Genomic DNA, 13,713 nt, shown 5'->3' on the forward strand with positions numbered 1-13,713 from the left:
AAGCAGGAACAATACCTGAGTATTGTTCGGCATATTTTGACCCTCACCAGAGAAGACCGATATGTCAAACAGAGAAGAACCAAATAAGAGTAGTCATTTAGTTATAGCTTTGTTAGTAAGCACGAAAGCATAACGGAGATGCTGATCCAACACTAGTGGCAGAAGCTACAAGAGAGGCGTTGTTCGTGACACTGTTAATAGTCTGAAAGCGTATGATTCAACAACAGCCGACCAATATAATGATTCCCACTACGTACAAAAAACTAGGATTGTAAAATTTGAGAGATAGGAGCTGATATGGAGGATTACCAGTAATCGTTCTTCCCGCGCACCCATCACGGCTGGAACAGGAAATGGTGAGTCGGGGGAGGGGAAGGTGATAGTGGAACACAAAGTATCCTCCGCCGCGCACCATAAGGTAGCTTCTAAATGTAGAGGTAAATACAGAGAGATATCTGAACTTCCCGAAAGATTAAAAGTGCGTACTAGATCAGGACTTTCAGCTGCAGGATGAGTCATTTTGAGAGACATAATATCGCATAGACATCGAGTCTGGGAGTGTGTTAGAGACTGCTGAGCATAACTTTTACGGCGAAAACAGCTCACGACATTCAGATGGAGGACTACCGAAAACCATTCTTTCCGCTCATCATTCGTGTATGGCACAGTAAAAAAAGGGGCAAGTGCACTGGTAAATAATGTACCCTCCGCCACACACACCATAAGGTGGCCTCGTGCTGTAGGTGTAGATATATCTGTTGAGATTCCTGACAAATCGGAACTTTCAGTTGCAGAGCGGAAGAGTCGTTCTGAGAGAGTCAGTGTCGCATAGATATCCAGACCACAGATAGAGGCTATGAACCGTAACAGCAGAGGCGGCGAAGACAACTTGCGAAGCGCAGCAGAGCGGACATACCTCGTTCAGAACGGCGATCGCGGAAGTGGCGCCTCGACGGCAGTCCAGTGGGTCAGCGGCAGCGCAGGCCTCTGGGAGCGGCGGTTCTCGCGCAAAGATCGCTGCGCACCTTATCCGAAACTGCAGGCCGGCGTTGCTAGCATACCGGCGTTCGCACACGAGGGCCCCTGTGCTCCTCTCAGACGGCTGGCTCCCGAGTAGCTAACCGCGAGGGGAAGGACACTGGGTTCGATGACTAGCTAAGTGTACCGCCGCGCTTCCGGTAGCGGGTGACCGGCCGGGAGTCGCGAAGAGGTGGAAGAGCGACGGAGCGTGTCGTGCGGGGCGTTCGTCTCGCGTGCGTCCTGTTCGTCCTGAGCGGAGGTCCTTAGAGCGACTGAATGAGCGCCGACAGCGCTGGCCGGGACGGACTCTCTCTGCGGTCCCCCTCCACTTGGCGAGCGGGGGAGGGGAGGGGGGGCTGCCGGGGGTCGCTAGCCGGGGGGGACCGGGGCCGGGCCCCGCGATGCACGCGCTTTGAGGCCGTCCCTACACGGCCACGCACGGCACCTGCTGGGATGCCACACAGCCGGCACGCTACCCTCGTAGCCGCTCCCAGGACCGCCGGCCAAGCGTGAGGTCTCTCTCCTCGTATTACCGACCATAATGTCTTAAACGATGCGGCAGAGTAGTTCCCGAAGAAACACCAGTTCAAGAACTCTGCACGACGAAACAGTTTGTATGTAGGTAATAACATTTCAAATGTAGCACAGGGATACACTATTGGTCATTAAAATTGTTACACCACGAAGATGACGTGCTACAGACGCGAAATTTAACCGACAGGAAGAAGATGTTGTGATATGCAAATGATTAGCTTTTTAGAGCATTCACACAAGATTGGCGCCGGTGGCGACACCTACACCGTGCTGACATGAGGAAAGTTTCCAACCGATTTCTCATACACAAACAGCAGTTGACCGGCGTTGCCTGGTGAAACGCTGTTGTGATGCCTCGTGTAAGGAGGAGAAATGCGTACCATCACGTTTCCGACTTTGATAAAGGTCGGATTGTAGCATACAGCGATTGCGGTTTATCGTATCGCGACATTGCTGCTAGCGTTGGTCGACATCCAATGACTGTTAGCAGAATATGGAATCGGTGGGTTCAGGAGGGTAATACGGTACGCCGTGCTGGATCCCAACGGTCTCATATCACTAGCAGTCGAGATGACAGGCATCTTATCCGCATGGCTGTAACGGATCGTGCAGCCACGTCTCGATCCCAGAGTCAGCAGATGGGGACGTTTGCAAGACAACAACCATCTGCACGAACACTTCGACGACGTTTGCAGCAGCATGGACTAACAGCTCGGAGACCATGTCTGCGGTTATCCTTGACGCTGCATCACAGACAGGAGCGCTTGCGATGGTGTACTCAACGACGAACCTGGGTGCACGAATGGTAAAACGTCATTTTTTCGGACGAATCCAGGTTCTGTTTACAGAATCATGATGGTCGCATCCATGTTTGGCGACATGGCGGTGAACGCACATTGGAAGCGTGTATTCGTCATCGCCATACTGGCGTATCACCCGGCGTGATGGTATGAGGTGCCATTGGTTACACGTCTCGGTCACCTCTTGTTCGCATTGACGGCACTTTGAACAGTGGACGTTACATTTCAGATGTGTTACGACCCGTGGCCCAACCCTTCATTCGATCCCTGCGAAACATTTCAGTAGGATAATGCACGACCGCATGTTGCAGGCCCTGTGCGGGCCTTTCTGGATAAAGAAAATGTTCGACTGCTGCCCTGACCAGCACATTCTCCAGATCTCTCCCCAATTGCAAACGTCTGGTCAATGGTGGCCGAGCAACTGGCTCTTCACAATACGCCAGTCACTACTCTTGATGAACTGTGGTATCGTGTTGAAGCTGCATGGGCAGCTGTACCTGTACACGCCATGCAGTCTCTGTTTGACTCAATGCCCAGGCGTATCAAGGCCGTTCTTACGGCCAGAGGTGGTTGTTCTGGGTACTGATTTCTTAGGACCTATGCACCCAAATTGCGTGAAAATGTAATCACATGTCAGTTCTAGTATAATATATCTGTCCAATGAATACCCGTTTATCATCTGCATTTCTTCTTGGTGTAGCAATTTTAATGGCCAGTAGTGTAGATACTGCGTCCACTCTTATACATGTCGCTCCACAATTCCTACTACTGGCTTCTAGATTTTCTGGAGGGAACTTAGTAAATAAGATTTTGATAAGGAACCCATGACCAAAATTATACAGATTGCATATATGATAAATTTGTACACCGGATCACTTTCAAATCTCCCTCTCGTGGTACGGGCATAAGCTATGAATAGGGCGCCGTCGTCGGTCCATCTCGTAATTGTGAAACCACATATCTTTCACGTCAGACTACAACAATGTATGGAAGAAATTGGCACGTTTGCGTCTGGGAGGGGTTGACTGTGGACCTCTACGGACGCGCCAAGCTCTCCACTTCGAAGAGGATGTCCGTCGTCACGCAGAGGAGAACCCGACCAGCAGTACTCGTAATATTGCCCGTGCTATGAGCTCCCGTTGAGCGCACACGTCAAAGCTTAACGTCGCCGCCGTGTGCGCACCGTGCAGTGGGAGATTTGAAAGTGATCCGACCATCAAAATTATTTTACATCCAAACAGTAGATTTCCTGCTATGGGTTCCTCGTCAAAACTGTATCTACTAAGGCTCCTCTGCAATCCCTGTAAGCCTCTAACAGGAGTCGTGAAACACCCTGTATAAATCACTTGCCTTCATATACGGGTTGATCCAGTTAAACTGTTCGCCTTAGACATTTCCATACTTGTTTAAGATGCCGAAATAAATTTTGAAAAGTCCCCACTGAATGACACTTATTCTGTTTTCATAGCTAAGTTAATAACATATCAGAATCAACTTCGCGTTTTCAAATGGAACTCTAGTAATTTTTGCTGCTTACAGCATTTAGAACTTAAGATTTATCTGCTTTGAACATGGAGCCGACTGCTGTCTTATGCGGGAGTTCGTGTTGTACTTAATAGTCGCGTCTGGTTGTTGACGCAGCTAGAAGTATCATCATGCAAAAGCGCAAAATTCGAGGAAAGTTTTAAATTAAACAGATATTAATCACACTTGACTACTTGTGGTTAGACCAACACATCAATTGGAAGGCAAAGGAAGTGGCAATTAAGTGGCAGTTGATTCTCAGCATAAACAAGTGTAGCGTCCAGAATTAGGTTTTCACTCTGCAGCGGAGTGTGCGCTGATATGAAACTTCCTGGCAGATTAAAACTGTGTGCCGGACCGAGACTCGAACTCAGGACCTTTCAAGTTTGGAAGGTAGGAGACGACGTACTGGCAGAATTGAAGCTGTGGGAACGGGTCGTAAGTTGTGCTTGGGTAGCTCAGATGGTAGAGCACTTGCCCGCGAAAGGCAAGGGTCCCGAGTTCGAGTCTCGGTCCAGCACACAGTTTTAATCTGCCAGGAAGTTTCAAGTGTAGCGTATTGCATATACCTAGACAGAAAGACCCGTTATTGTATGATTATACGACTGCAAGAACAATCACTGGAAGCATTTACTTCCATAAAACATCTCTGAGCGTGCGTGCGGAACGACATAAAATGAAGCGACCACACAAAATTAGTCGCGGGTAAGGCAAGCACCAGAAACAGGAAGATCCAAAGAAGAGCAGCACGTTTCGTAACAGGCTCACTTGGTAAGCGCGCAAGCGACAAATGCTCAGACAACTCCAGCGGCAGACATTGCAAGAGAGGCGTTTTGCATCACGGTGTAGCTTACTGTTCACGTTCCGACAGCGAACATTCCTAGAAGAGTCAGCCAATATATTGTTACTTCCCACTTATATCTCGCGAAACGGCCATGAGGATAAAATCAGAGAGATTTGAGTCCAGACAGAGGTTTACCAACACTCGTTCTTCCCGAGAATCATTCACGACTGGAAAAGGAAAAACAAGGGAAATACCCACTGGTACACAAAGTACACTACGGCACACACTGCGAGGTAGCTTGCGGAGTATAGACGTAGATGTAGATGTAGACGTGGTGACTAAGGATGACTCAAGTTATTTACTGTTACAGTTGTGCTCTTGCTTCCGCCAGGGTCTCGAAAGAAAGGCGTACGCCAAAATTCTTCAGCGAATTGAGGCATAAAAATGGTTAATAATAACTTGGCGTCTAGAGATAATGTCAAGGTATGAAAAATACATCAGCGACAACAACAAAAAGAAATCATCAAAGAATATAGTTATAAACACTTAAACACTTCCACAAAATTCCGTTTGCGTCACAAAGCGTTCGAAATGCTCACCGTCTACTGCAGCGCGTTTGCACTCCGAGATGCAAGGACTTCAGAATGAAAAGATACATTAGGTATTGTTGCGCCTGATGCAAAGGTACGACCTTTTTGAATCCTCTTGGGTAATGGGAAGTTGTTTATAGACTCCATGTTTGAGATTACCTCAGCGAAAATCATTCACCCTGAAGTCAAATCAGGTGAACTTGCAGGCCAACTGATAATACCTTCATGTACTACCCAGCGACCAGGAAAGAGCTTCGTGGGCGCTTTTTAGCCGCAAGCGGTTAGTGAGCCAGGCACCCGTCGTGCTGGTACCACATACATCTACATATTTCAGGTGGCAGTTCCTGGAATCGTGTGTATCTTCTACGCGTTAAGACTTCTTCTCTGAAATAAGAACCTTTCACGTATTCTCCAGTATAATCCTACAAGCAACTTTCACTCTCCACTGACTCTAATGTCCAACCTGCCTCAGCCAATGCGGATTCTCAAAGGCGTAATAATGCATATTTCTTGCGTTTAGTATTCGATGATTTGTAAAAGCAGCTTCATCGGTAAAGAAAGTCTTCGAACGGAAACTACTATCCTGATGTTGCTTCAGAGCCTACCACAGGGTTCCGTGCGTTTTCCGAAATTTCGCTGGTTAAGCTGCTGTTGAAGTGGCTCATGCTACGGATGGAAGCCATATGCAAGCCGGGGTCAGGGACTTCCTCTGCCTCGTGATGACTGGGTGTTGTGTGCAGTCCTTAGGTTAGTTAGGTTTAAGTAGTTCTAAGTTCTAGGGGACTGATGACCATAGCTGTTGAGTTCCATAGTGCTCAGAGCCATATGCAAGCAAAACGCGGCCCATGCTAGGCTGGCGTATTCCAGAGGCTCTCGTAATTTCTCTGGAACTAACATGCGGATTATGACGAACGAGTTCCAGATCATCTATTTTGTGCGTTCCGCTAGCTGCAAGCTTGCTCCTTGCTTTCTGCTTAGTATTTCAGTTGTCTTCCAGTAACAATATTTTGCATATTTCCTAAATTTTCATTCTTGTTGCACCGCTCAGCTGTTCTCTTCGCGATCTTTCTGATCTCCCAGTAAAGAAGTAGCGTATCTACTTTCACTTGGTTTGTTAACCACAATTTTTGAAAGCAAACAGCACTCGACATGTCGCACCACTGCAAGAAAAATGACACAACGACAAAAACGGAAATTTTTAGTTTGCCCCTGAAAAATATGTGTAAAGTGTCCCAACGTACAAGAAAAATATATTGGAATTTACTGCCAAGAAGCTTGTACTTGTCACTATAAGTTCATAGAAATAATTCTTTAAGCTGAGTTTTCGCAAGTATTGCATTTTTGAGTTGGGCCACTGTTATTGCCGTGGTGCAGTATGTCAACGACAAAGAACCCAAGTCACATTTTCTCTGCGTCCCTTTTACGCTGGTGTCGCGACGGCGCAACACGGTCTCCTTCTTATAACAGATGGCGTAGTTACTTATTTACGTATGGAATCACATATGCGCATAAAGAAGCAAACGGTTTCATGTTAAAAACAGGTAAATCATAAGTTATAAATAGAGTAATCACTGGGAAATTATTAATCAGATTTTGAAGCAGGGAAAGCAGTTGAAATCTCTTTTGGGACTAAGGTGGTAGCGACAGAAATTAATATGTTTTCATTTGAAAATGTGAAGTTGATACCTTTAGTTCTATTATCAATATAGCTACGAAAAGAGACTATATATCGTTTAGTGTGGGCTTTCTGGGTGGAAACGGATTTGCGATACCTTAAACGGTTCTGCTCTTAAAAATATTTGAGATATATGCGTCAGTCAACAAATTTGGAGGATTGTAGATGAGACACAGCCGGTAGCAGAACAGTGAGGGCGGGTTGGCGGGCGTGCTTGGGGCTCAGTCGGAGGAGCACGTGCCCGCCAAAGTGAAAGGTTCCGGCTTCCAGTCACGGGCCGCCACACAGTTTTAATCTGCCAGGAAACTTCGTATCAGCGTGAATTTTACTGCAGAGTGATTCGCTCTGGAAACATCCCCCAGACTGTTGCTAAGCCATGTCTCTGTAATATCCTTTCTTCCAGGAATGCTACTCCTGCAAGTTTCGCAGGAGAATTTCTGTGAAGTTCGGAACGTAGGACATGAGGTACTGGCGGAAATAAAGCTGCGAGGATGCGTCGTGATTCGTGCTTGGGTACCTTACTTGGTAAAGCACTTAGGTGACAAGCTGACGAACAATATTTTGTCGAATGAACTTCTGTATAGACTGTGCGTCGTCATGATGCGTTAAAAAATTACGCCTCTCCGCAGTGTCACGTGAGGTCAGGAAATATGAGACTGTTGATGGCGCGTTGTGCGTCGGCCGGCCCTCTTGTGTTATTCGAGAGGAGTGAGCCGTGTGCTGGCTGTAGGTTTTGCCGCCTACCTTTCTTCCATTTCCAAAAAGTCACATATAAAAATCAAAGTCCAACAACCCAAGTTGCCCACACAAGAGCGTCACCGTGTGATTGTAAACAAACGCAGAACGCCTTAGACCGTATTAATACCTGATACACTGATACCTCTCTTTATTATACATCAACATCTACTCACATGTTCTGCAAGTGCTTAGCAGTGGGTACTTAGTAACTGTAGAAAGCAAGGAGCTGGAAGCGGTAAGGTGCCAGGCACCAAAAAGCGTAACACGTCACTCAGAAAAGATAAATTGATTATATTCAACAAATTGTGCAAACGGTTATGTTTTCTTTTTCAAAATGTGAAATTTGAAATTTGGCGAACTCAGATGTATGCACTTATTTATAAAAATCCAAGAAACTAAGCAATTAACATGTAATATTTCGAATTTGATAAGTATTAATCTGAGATTTCAAAACGTGAAATTGCGTAGAGCTTCACCCCACTGAGGTGGTTCTGTCTCAAAATAAAGTCAGTCAAGCACAAACTGAATTCAAGCACAATCAGAACAGAGAGAAAACACTTAAACTAACAAATATACCAGAATAGTACAACAAACATCAATAAACATTTAGTTAACACATCAGTTAACATTTTTAACCGCATCAGATCACAACAGCCAATCAGCGACTATAAGTACAACGTGAAATATACCCTTTTCTTAAATTTAAGAAACATTATCTGAACTCTCATAAATAGCCAGCGGTTGCTCATTAAAGAACCTGCAATGAGGAACAAATAGCCACACACGGAATGCAAAACTCAATCATGTTGTGATAACTCAAGGTAGTTCTATAAAATAATATATTAATAATATTTTAAAAAAATTAACGCCCACATGTCTTAAACAAAACAGTAATGTTGAAACGGAATATACTGAAAACAAAATAAGTTAGACATAACCAGCACATATAATATTCATCAATTACCAAGAGGGCTCAAGCCCCTATAACGCTGCATAAACAGTTTTAGCGAGTTAAATTATCCAAGTTGTAGAACTGATATACTATTAAAATAAAACTGCGGTTAAGCCCAACTCAAAACAACAAAACACACATAGTCAGCAGTATCCTACAGCATAGCCGATAGCTCTGAATAACTGTTTGTGCAGTCTAGACACTAAAGTTTTAAAGTCCCTTTTTCGTGGTTTTATCTCCCCAACCCAAAAAACTAACTGTGGGCTTGCCACATCTCTCAGATCTACCCTATGAATTTACATCAGCACAATTTTTCATGGATAACCCCCTATTAGGCCCCGCGTAGAGCTTGTAAATTGGGAGATTTGCATAATTAATGTGACAGGAGGGTATCTCACAAAAACCAACTTTCGTTTAAACACTAGTTTACTTCATTAAAAAATTATTATCACAATGAGGAAACGGCAGTGAAACAGTTGATACATTGTATCTGTTGAACTTTCTGAGTATACAGTGTGATTTTTTCCACCGTGTACCAATTCTAGGCATTGATCGATCAGAGGATATGGAACAAAAGAAGGCAAATAAACTTATGTCCGGAAATGCATGGTTTCCCTGCTACAGAACATTTATTCAGTCATACACTTTTACAGAGACTACAAACTGTTACGGGCTGCACCACGCAGCCACGGTATGTGTTGAAAATGGTTTCCATGCACCTCAATACATGCGTATACACGCCGTAGCATGTTCTGTCTCACACGTTCACATCGGCCAGGTTGCACCCGGACAATGTCAAAGGCAACATGGAAACGCTGCTCCAGTGTCTCCACATCTGGAATGGGCTCTGCATACACGGTGCTTTTGAGGTGGCCCCATAACCAGAAATCGCACGGGTTGAGATAAGGTGAACGAGCAGGCCATGCAACTGTACCGCCTCGTCTGATTCATCGACCAGGAAAGACACTATTGAGATGCTTCCGGACGTTAACGGCGAGGTGGGCTGGAGCACCGTTATGTAGCAGCCACAAAACCCTCCGAATCATCAGCTGCGAAGCAAAGTCACGCTCAAGAAACGCCGATAGTTCCAGCCTGTTAGGCGACGTGGAAAGGAGACTGGTCCCATAATACAGTTGCCAATTATCCCGGCCCAACCAGTCCGGCTGCACCGATGCTGATGGTTCGCTGTCACCATATCATGGGGGTTCTGCATACTATCCCACAGGTGACTCATGAAAGTTGAAGATACCACTCCGCGTAAAAGTGACCTCACTTGTGAATAGGATGGGTGATACAAATCCTGAAACCATGCTTGTCTGGTGAAGAAACCAGTGACAAATCTGCTCCCGATGTGGAAAGTCTGTCGCTAGTAAACCCTGCACACGCTGTAAGTAGAGGTGTAGTAACAGTTGTCAAGGAGAGTGTTCCACACGGTCGTCACACGAGGGTCGCCTTCCACAGTGTTAATCACATTTTCCTCCAAGTCTGGTATCCGAAAATTTCTGGTACGTCCTTCATGATTTCCTGCTTCCTGAAACGATCCTGTCTTAGACAAACGGTGAAACGATGTCGCAAGCATTGAATGGTGCGGTTGTTGTCGGCGGGGATAGGTTCTTTATACAACCTTTGCTGCCCGCTGCCCGTTGGCATTTGCCTTTCCGCAAGTAAACAGCATGTCGACAAGCTTTCGATTCGAATATGGAACCATTGTGTAGAACTCTGTATCACATCCACTACAAGGTGAGTCAGCAAGAGAAGTGAATCGGACGCAACATCACCAGCTTTCATGGCAGGACTGGGCGCTAGAGCATGCCGTATGAGGAACTGTACCACACTAGAAGGAAACCATGCGTACTGCAACTGTGGCTGCCTGGTACGGCAAGTATAAGACGACAGTCTCTGTAAAATGATTGAATAAATGGTCTGTATAATGGAAGCCGTGTTTTTTCCGGACATAAGTCTATTAGAACTTATTTGACCCGTATCCTCTCATCGATCAGTCAAATGGTTCAAAAGGCTCTGAGCACTATGGGACTTAACATCTATGGTCATCAGTCCCCTAGAACTTAGAACTACTTAAACCTAACTACCCTAAGGACAGCACACAACACCCAGTCATCACGAGGCAGAGAAAATCCCTGAACCCGCCGGGAATCGATCCCGGGAACCCGGGCGTGGGAAGCGAGAACGCTACCGCACGACCACGAGATCGATCAGTCCTTAGAGTTTGTACACGGTGGAAAACCCTGTACATTCTTATGGGTAGCATTGTTGCTCTATTACGTGACAAAATTGTACCCAGTTCATTGAAATCTCGATCTGAGGCTCAAATTCCTGCCGAAAAACACAATGACTCGAAGCCTGGTGACTAAATAAATCAATCACACATCCAACACATAAACGTTGCATCTGAGACTGGCGATCGTAAGACATTTCGCAATGGCGAAACACAATGAACTAGCTCGCCGATGTCGCTATTAATACTTACCGTAAATTCCTCTTGCGCCGTTGGCATGGAGGTCGCTCTCCGGAGAAAAGGAGGGCGCGTCACGATATCTACAACACCTTAATTTGGTTGTCTGCTAAGATGCACTCCTCTCAAGTTCGACTGAAGTCCGTGAACGAACCCCATCATCTGCTATCGACTGGAGTCAGCCAGTTAATCTTCAGGGACTGCCCTCGGCGGAGGTCCTACGCACCACCACCGATCGAAGTCTGCCCGTCAATGTTCAGTTTGGTGTTCCTTATGCTCTGTGCTCTTTTTACCACCGAATAGTGTGTGTTGCCAATAACAAAATTACAAAACGTCATGGCCCAAAAGTGAAGTTTCCCTCCAGCATAGAGTGTTCCGCCAAAACAGTGTGTCACCTTCAGACGCCAAGCATGCCAGAAAACTCTCACCTACTCCTAAACTGATTTTCCAGCGATCTTTCCTTAAATCACTAACCATCGTTCTCAATAGCTACATCTCGGTTATAGTTCCACGTTATGCTTCAGGTGTCCACTTAACGGTACCAAGGCTATATTTCATAACCATAAACTTTTATCCTCTTATCAAATATTTAATTGCTTAATGCAATGTGTAATCCATTGAGGTTTTATGGTAATAAATTAAATTATTACAGTGACTGCTAGTTTTCTTTGTAGTTAAATGAGCCCCTTCATTTATATATCCATGTGAGGTGTAACGTACTTTCACATTAGTTAGGCCATTCCTGGTAGTTTCTCTTCAATAAGAGATTATCCTTTGTGTGACATTGTTTCTCTTATGTTTGCATTATGGGGAGCTTCCCTTCCCTGTAGATCACAGGGGACTGGACTTCTAGCATCTTAGGGGTACGCTAAACAGCTCAATTGACACCTCACACTTTCCTCCGCAGACACTGACGTACCTTGACAGTAGCCCCCATAGAGTTCCAGCCATCATAAAGGCGAAGACTGGACACATCCAAAGGTATGAATGCCCACTAACGGGTCTCAGAATGCTGTTGATCAGATAGTGTATGTGCTATACCATAAAGATCTGAATTCAGTTAGTGTTTCCTCTCAACAGTTCGTCTCTGAATTCTATCAGTGTCTCCGGTCACAGTTAGTTATCTCATGAAGATTAAAGATACAGCAACAGTATTGTAGTACAGTTTGCACTAGCATCATATGTACAGTTTCTTTTACACATGCGTCACATTTTTCCTCAAACATCACGATAATCTAAGTATTGCATTCGCCTTCTGTATCACTGATTTCACATGTTCTTCCGCTTATGTGTGACCTCATAATACTACACTTAGAAATTTAAACCAGTCGACTGTCTCCAGACATCTACCATTAACCTTTTAATCAGATAATATCTGATTCCACTACTTTGCTACGGGCATTGTATTGCAGTTATTGGAACAGGAAGACACTCTAACATGGAGTCCCACGCCAAGTACTGACCCGTGAGGCGTTTTTATATGAGCTTTAAAGTTTGGTATGATCGCTCTGCCTGAGACGCTAAGCAACTGCCTCCTTCGTGTCCCAACAGGGGCCTGCGCGCTCTCTGCCCCAGCTGAATGGTGGTGCGTATGAACTCGCCCTCAGTCATCTAGCCGGCCTGAGTGGCCGAGCGGTTCTAGGCGCTTCAGTCTGGAACCGCGCGACCGCTACGGTCGCAGGTTCGCATGGATGTGTGTGATGTCCTTAGGTTAGTTAGGTTTAAGTAGTTCTAAGTTCTAGGGGACTGATGACCTCAGAAGTTAAGTCCCATAGTGCTCAGAGCCATTTGAACCATTTTCAGTCATCTAGCACCAGTAACTGCAGTATGGCCGTCCAAGGACAAGCTGTGCTAGTTATGTAGTACATGGATGCTATGAGCATCCGCTGAAGATAAATCTTGCTCTGATCTGGTGTGTGATTCTCTATTCTACCAACTTAAATGCTCGGGAAGCACATCTCTCGGATGTGTGGGAAGGCAGTCTTGGGTCTTTGTTTGCTATTTATGTCTATAGAATTCATGGACAAAGTGGTGTTAGTGGGCCATACTCATCGGCACTTGTTGGACTTATTTGGTGAGCACTTTGAAATGCAGCAGACAAATTTACGTGAATTTTTCATCAGTTTTGATACCGACTGAGTAATTCAGAAAATGAGAACAGTGGGGACTGCAATGAGAAAATATTTATTAGAGATCTAGGATCACAGTGATGGTGGTATGGTGTTCTAGGCAATTTCCTTTCTTTAATATGGCGAAGAACTCGCTGATGTCTGAATGCTTTTGCATGGGTGGGAAGACATAATGCGTTGGAGCTAAGACGGCACTTTGTGTGGCCACTTGAGGGGCAGGCACTGACTTCGTGAAATTGGAACTGCCGCAGCATCCCAGGAGCCCGTTAAGAATTGTCCAGCTTACAATCTTGGGCAGCCGAGTGGGCCGCCGGGGTGTGGAGGGGCATCACGGGCAGCTGCGGTCAAATCTTCAAGGTAAACACTCATAAAACGGTTCATGGAATCCAGATAATGATGGCTCCATTTGTGCAAGTATCGATATATGTGACTGTCTATACAGGGTGTATCAAAAAGGACGGCGCAAACTTACACGGCTGAATGTACACCACAAT

At 45.5% G+C, this 13,713-nt stretch overlaps 1 protein-coding gene across 1 annotated transcript in view; it reads right to left on the minus strand.

Moving 5' to 3' along the window:
• LOC124605563 (patched domain-containing protein 3) overlaps positions 1–1,274 on the minus strand; it is a 404,372-nt gene extending 403,098 nt beyond the window's left edge. Inside the window, exon 1 of the mRNA XM_047137336.1 lies at positions 917–1,274. The gene's annotated coding sequence lies outside the window, so the exon portion shown is untranslated. The remainder of the gene's footprint in view (positions 1–916) is intronic.
• Positions 1,275–13,713: the final 12,439 nt, after the last annotated feature.

This window comes from Schistocerca americana, chromosome 3, assembly GCF_021461395.2.
Source record: "Schistocerca americana isolate TAMUIC-IGC-003095 chromosome 3, iqSchAmer2.1, whole genome shotgun sequence".
NCBI lineage: Eukaryota > Metazoa > Arthropoda > Insecta > Orthoptera > Acrididae > Schistocerca > Schistocerca americana.